The following is a 5,122-nucleotide window of genomic DNA, read 5'->3' as shown; positions in this document are numbered from 1 at the left end:
ACGCGATTTCCTCACTAAATATTGTAAACTCGATGGCAGAACATCTGAAGCCATAGAACTACATGAATGGAGAGAATGACAAATGCATCTGGCTAGGACTAAATTCGGAAGAGGCACGGTATCTGTTAATAACGTAAATAATAAATGATTTTTTCCGATCATGTTGCTGGCACCATCAACTCCCATGGCAAACCATTGATTCGGAGATAATTTAATGGTATTTAAATAATGAAGCAGCTCTCTATAGAGTGACTCTGATCTGCTATCCGTGACAGTGATAAGGCACAAAAGTAGTATGGGAACCACTTGGGCGCCCCCCACCCAGGGACACTATGGCCCCACCACCATACCTGTCGGAGTAGCGCGGCGCCGACGTGTGTTAGCGGTGGGGCCATAGAGTGGTGCGCGCGCGCCGCCCGGGCGCGCGCCTTAACCCCGAGCGGTTTTGGGAGAACGCTTGCTCCCTCGGCCGCGCAATTAGAATTTGGTGGTCAAAAATTTTGATCCCCCCACCACTGTATAGGTTTTAATAACTCCACCAGCACATCGATCGGAATATCGTGGTTCGGATGTGTGGTGAGGTACGACAACGTGTATCGCGAGTGCGTAACCCAGCTCGAGCGTCATTGAAATTTAAATGCGATTCCCGTTTTGCCCCTCACTCAAACGTCACATACAAAAGACCCGTTTTACCCCACGCACCAATAAATATGATAATTGCACATGACCTTATGCTGCACTACTCTCCACACACAGGCTCCAATAAATCCCCTCCACATCTCCAATGGTCCCATTGTCACGTATTGTCACTACACTATCCCGAGTCCACCAAATCACTCAGTCACAAAAATATTATTCTAACACTAAAAACGTTCACTCAGTTGACAGCACTGTCACACCCTACCACTCCGTACCCAAAAGCTCGTCTATGTCCCGATCCTCGTCGGACTCGCCGAAAAGTGACACCTGGGCCAACTCCTCGTCTTCGGCGTCCCAGTCATCGAGCTCGGTCCTCTCTGTGGCCAACCAGCTGGCCATCCGGTCCCGGGAATATTCCCCCGGAGGGATGATCATCGGGAATGGCCCATCGCACTGCCACTAGCCCAGGTGAGGAGGACCACTCCTTCATCGATGACGGCTGTCGTTCTTTTTAATGGGGACGGTACCTCCGATTGGCGTCCAGACGATGTCCCCTGGATCCACCGATGACGTCGACGACGACGACGACGAAGACCAGTCATGGGGCGAGTTATAATGGTGTTACTAGGGTGGCACCCGCTGGTAGAGGGTGTCGGCTCATCCTCGGCTGTGGTGGTGGTACTCAGGGGGGCCACAAAATTTGGTCCAGTAACCCTCATGATGCACACAACACAACACACACACAACACAACACACAGAATAATCCAGGCTTGGGCACGAAATCACATAAAACTACGGACTACTTCTCGCGGTCGCGCTTCGGTAGAGACTGAAAAATAATCGCTGCCTGACTTAAGTCCCCGGTCACCAAGTTGACTACTCACTATGAAACAATGTGCTGATCTTACAGTTTTGCACGTACTCTGACGTCTTCTCCACGGTAACACATCCTAGGCGGCGAAGGTCAGACTGACCGGCTCCAGACGTGCGTACTTTGCGAATCATGGTATCTACACAGACGAGTAGAGACCGTTTTTTTTTATTGAAAAAAATAATACCGTTTAATTTAAATAATTATATTTTATAACAAGTAGATAATTAACAAATAAATAAACGTAAAATTATTATTATTGTCATGAGTGATAGGGTTTAAACTACGGACAAGATTATTATATAATAAAAACGAGTTGTGAAAAAACGAATGAATGAAATTATTTTGCGGCGAGAAACAACTTCGGCATTTCTCGAGGCCTGCCGCGTCTGGTCTTCGGAGCGTTTCCATACACCATAGGCAGCATCATCCTCAAAGATGGTGGTTGAAGGGTACGCTCCCTCTTCAGCTCCTCTTCCAGAGATCGCGTACATGATGAACACCTTTCTCTTGGGGCACATCGCTTCAGTTTTGGTAATTTGAAGCTAACTATTTGCCGTCGCGATAGCCGTTGTAACACAACCCAGCAGGGTTTCACTGACGGAACGTCAACCGGCCTCGTATCTGTAATCCAACATAAATATGAATCACTATCACGCATTTCTAATATATACCAATAATTCCAATTGGAATCTTACCATTTTCTGGCTTGCTCGCACGTGGTACTATCTCATCCACCCCCTCACGCACGACCTCGCCGCCATAATACTCGATCTCATAGGTTTGTCGAGTATGGCCACAAGGCCCGTCACGAGTTGTTGTATCAGGCACCCTTTCTGAGTGACTATCACAGACTGCATGAATCATGAATGCGCAGCCAGGGGGATATCGAAAATTTTTCCCATTTAGACGCATCTTTTTTACGGTGAAAACTCTATATTGTCTCTAATATCGCGTTTTAATTCTCGCACCAAAGCCTTTAATGCAGCCGTCCGCACTAAATAGCCTTCCGTCACACTTAATATATACTCACGACCATTATTAAGAGCCCTTTCAAGCTCAGCGACTATTAATTCAACAGATTCCACCTCGTTTTCAATCCGAAAATCCTACTTTCTCGTCGTCGAATCAGCCTCACACTACTCAACCTCACGCCTTCTTCTCCTTCGTAACCTCATAGATCTCCGGGTTGTTCCCAAATCCATTAAAAATCTAACACCGATCGAACAGTACGCCACCGAGTCGGATGAGTGTCTAAATGATCGACATACACAAAGACCCCTCCTAACATCCCGAGTTCCTCAATTTGAGGTGTAAGCAAAATGAGGCCCATCTTTTTCTCTATTTCACTCAGCGTCAACTGAAAAGTGATATACCTACCCGTCACCGTTCGGAACAAATGTAATGAAGACGCTGAGAGAATGTATGAGGGTGTAAATAACGAAATGAAATGCTAAAGGCAAAAACATTGCTCTCCATACTGTATATCCGTTTATTATACAATCAATTTGAACGCTGATGTATACAAAAATTAAACATCTTTATATATGAATTCACACGGGTGATAAGGGCCCTCCAGAAAACGTATAGATAAACGGCCCTCTACAAGCAATGTCTTATGATAGATGTATTCTTCGTGATCGTCCAAAAGTGCTGCAGATACACGTGCAGACAGGAAAATGTCGTGCTCAGCAACCAGAGTCGCCACGATTCTTCTACCATGTTTAGTGTTGACGCTTTTAAATGCAGTAATCTGATAATCCACACCCAGGGTTAGATCATGAATCCTTTTAACGGGGAGACTCAGGCATCGGGCGATTTTGTTGATACTTCGCTCAGCCATTTTTCGAAAGATCTTTTGTAATGAAAAAATGTACACAAATTGCCGTCGTGAAATAGAGACAGACTTACGAACGAAACTCACAAATTGATTACATACCTCTAATTGCTCAAATCTTTCAGGAAACTCAACCATACATACACCAGGACCGTTGAAAGAATACTGACAATTCTTGAGAACCCCTCAAATATATACTATTCTCACTTATCAGCCTCCCACAATGCAGCCAATCCCATTGACGTGATTAAGAGATTAGCCAATAGTAGTAGTTGCTTTGTCTGCCTTGATTCCTTAAAAATTTACGGATTTTGGTGTGAGTTATAACAAAATGATACACGCCTGTAATTCTATCATGACTTTTTCCATCGTCTCCCGGTTGCTGACCGTTATAGCATGTGTTATAAAATTTGCAGTTTTGATCGCAGATAATGATTCATAAGAACACATAAGCGTGTAACTCTATCCGTGAATCACCGATTGTGTGATTTTCAACGATTTTAAAAATGCTGACCATGCACCACGTGTTTCACAGTCGCAGTTTTATGTTTTGTGCTCGATCCGAAGATCATATTTATAAAACTGTCGCCTACTGCTGCTCATCAGATGTCTTATATTTGCGTCGATATTTGTTTGTGCGCGTCATTCGTCGCTTTACGGTTCAAAGGGAACATTCTTCGAAACGATCGCAATGGATTGTAAAGATTACCGAAAAAATAGACGACACCTTTATTTCTTATTGCAACTGATTGAGTTCATTTGCGATAGAGTACAGCCTTATCAGGAACTATTCTTCGATCAACGAACGAAATATTGGGATTGTTTATCACGCGCAACATTAAACAGAATATTGGAGCGAATTGTTTGTCACACCCCCTGCCGAGTACTATCTCAGGCTTATCAACAGGGTTTCTTAACATCATCTAGAGGAATTTTGCGGGTTGTCACTCGTGCCCTTCAGTGTTCTCGCAAACAAGATGCGCGCTGTTTATCATCATTTTTAGAATATTTCAAGAGTAAGTATTTCCTTTTCATTATCCCTTTGTGTATTTCACGGTTACAATACACTGACTATCTGACTACTGACTATCTACGTAGGAATAAGAGAAGAACAGGGTCTCGAAGACTCAGCATCCTCGGATGACGATGATGAGCAGGTAATTCCTCACCATCAACAGCGATCCGCTGAGGATACGTTATTCACCGGCCCAATAAAAAGGAAAAGACACACATACCTCTTAGCTAATGTTCGTTCATCCTCCCCGCAGCCGGGGCCTTCCGGCATGCAACAATATTCTGATACGGATAGCGAGGATGACTCGTGGACGACTCATAGTATCGCTGTAGAAAGAAGATTAGAATTGAGAGAAAGAAGAGAGGCACAGATGATCAGAAAAGTAGGCATACCTGAGGCAGACCCTGCAGAAATGTACGAATGTGGTTCATGCTACTCTTCTGATAGTGATCAGGACTTATGCATTGACGGTATTGAGACGGAGGAGGCAAATTTGCTACGACGCTGTCAAGTTAACTTAGATAGCTTTTCAGCAATCCGTGGTCTACGAGAAGATACTACTGAAGAGGGTCAAAACATTAGCGGTATGATTATATCTTGAGTATTTAAATCGTGTAACTTTTAGTTGCTCACACGAAAAATTACCTGGGTGTTATTTCTAGACATTTCTGGGTATCGATACTATACTTACGAGAATGATGAAGAATAAACACTTATTAAACTATTCAAAAGTGAGCCATTACACATTACAATTATAAAA

Source organism: Fopius arisanus, unplaced genomic scaffold, assembly GCF_000806365.1.
Source record: "Fopius arisanus strain USDA-PBARC FA_bdor unplaced genomic scaffold, ASM80636v1 scaffold00289, whole genome shotgun sequence".
NCBI lineage: Eukaryota > Metazoa > Arthropoda > Insecta > Hymenoptera > Braconidae > Fopius > Fopius arisanus.
Note: the sequence above shows the minus strand (reverse complement) of the source record.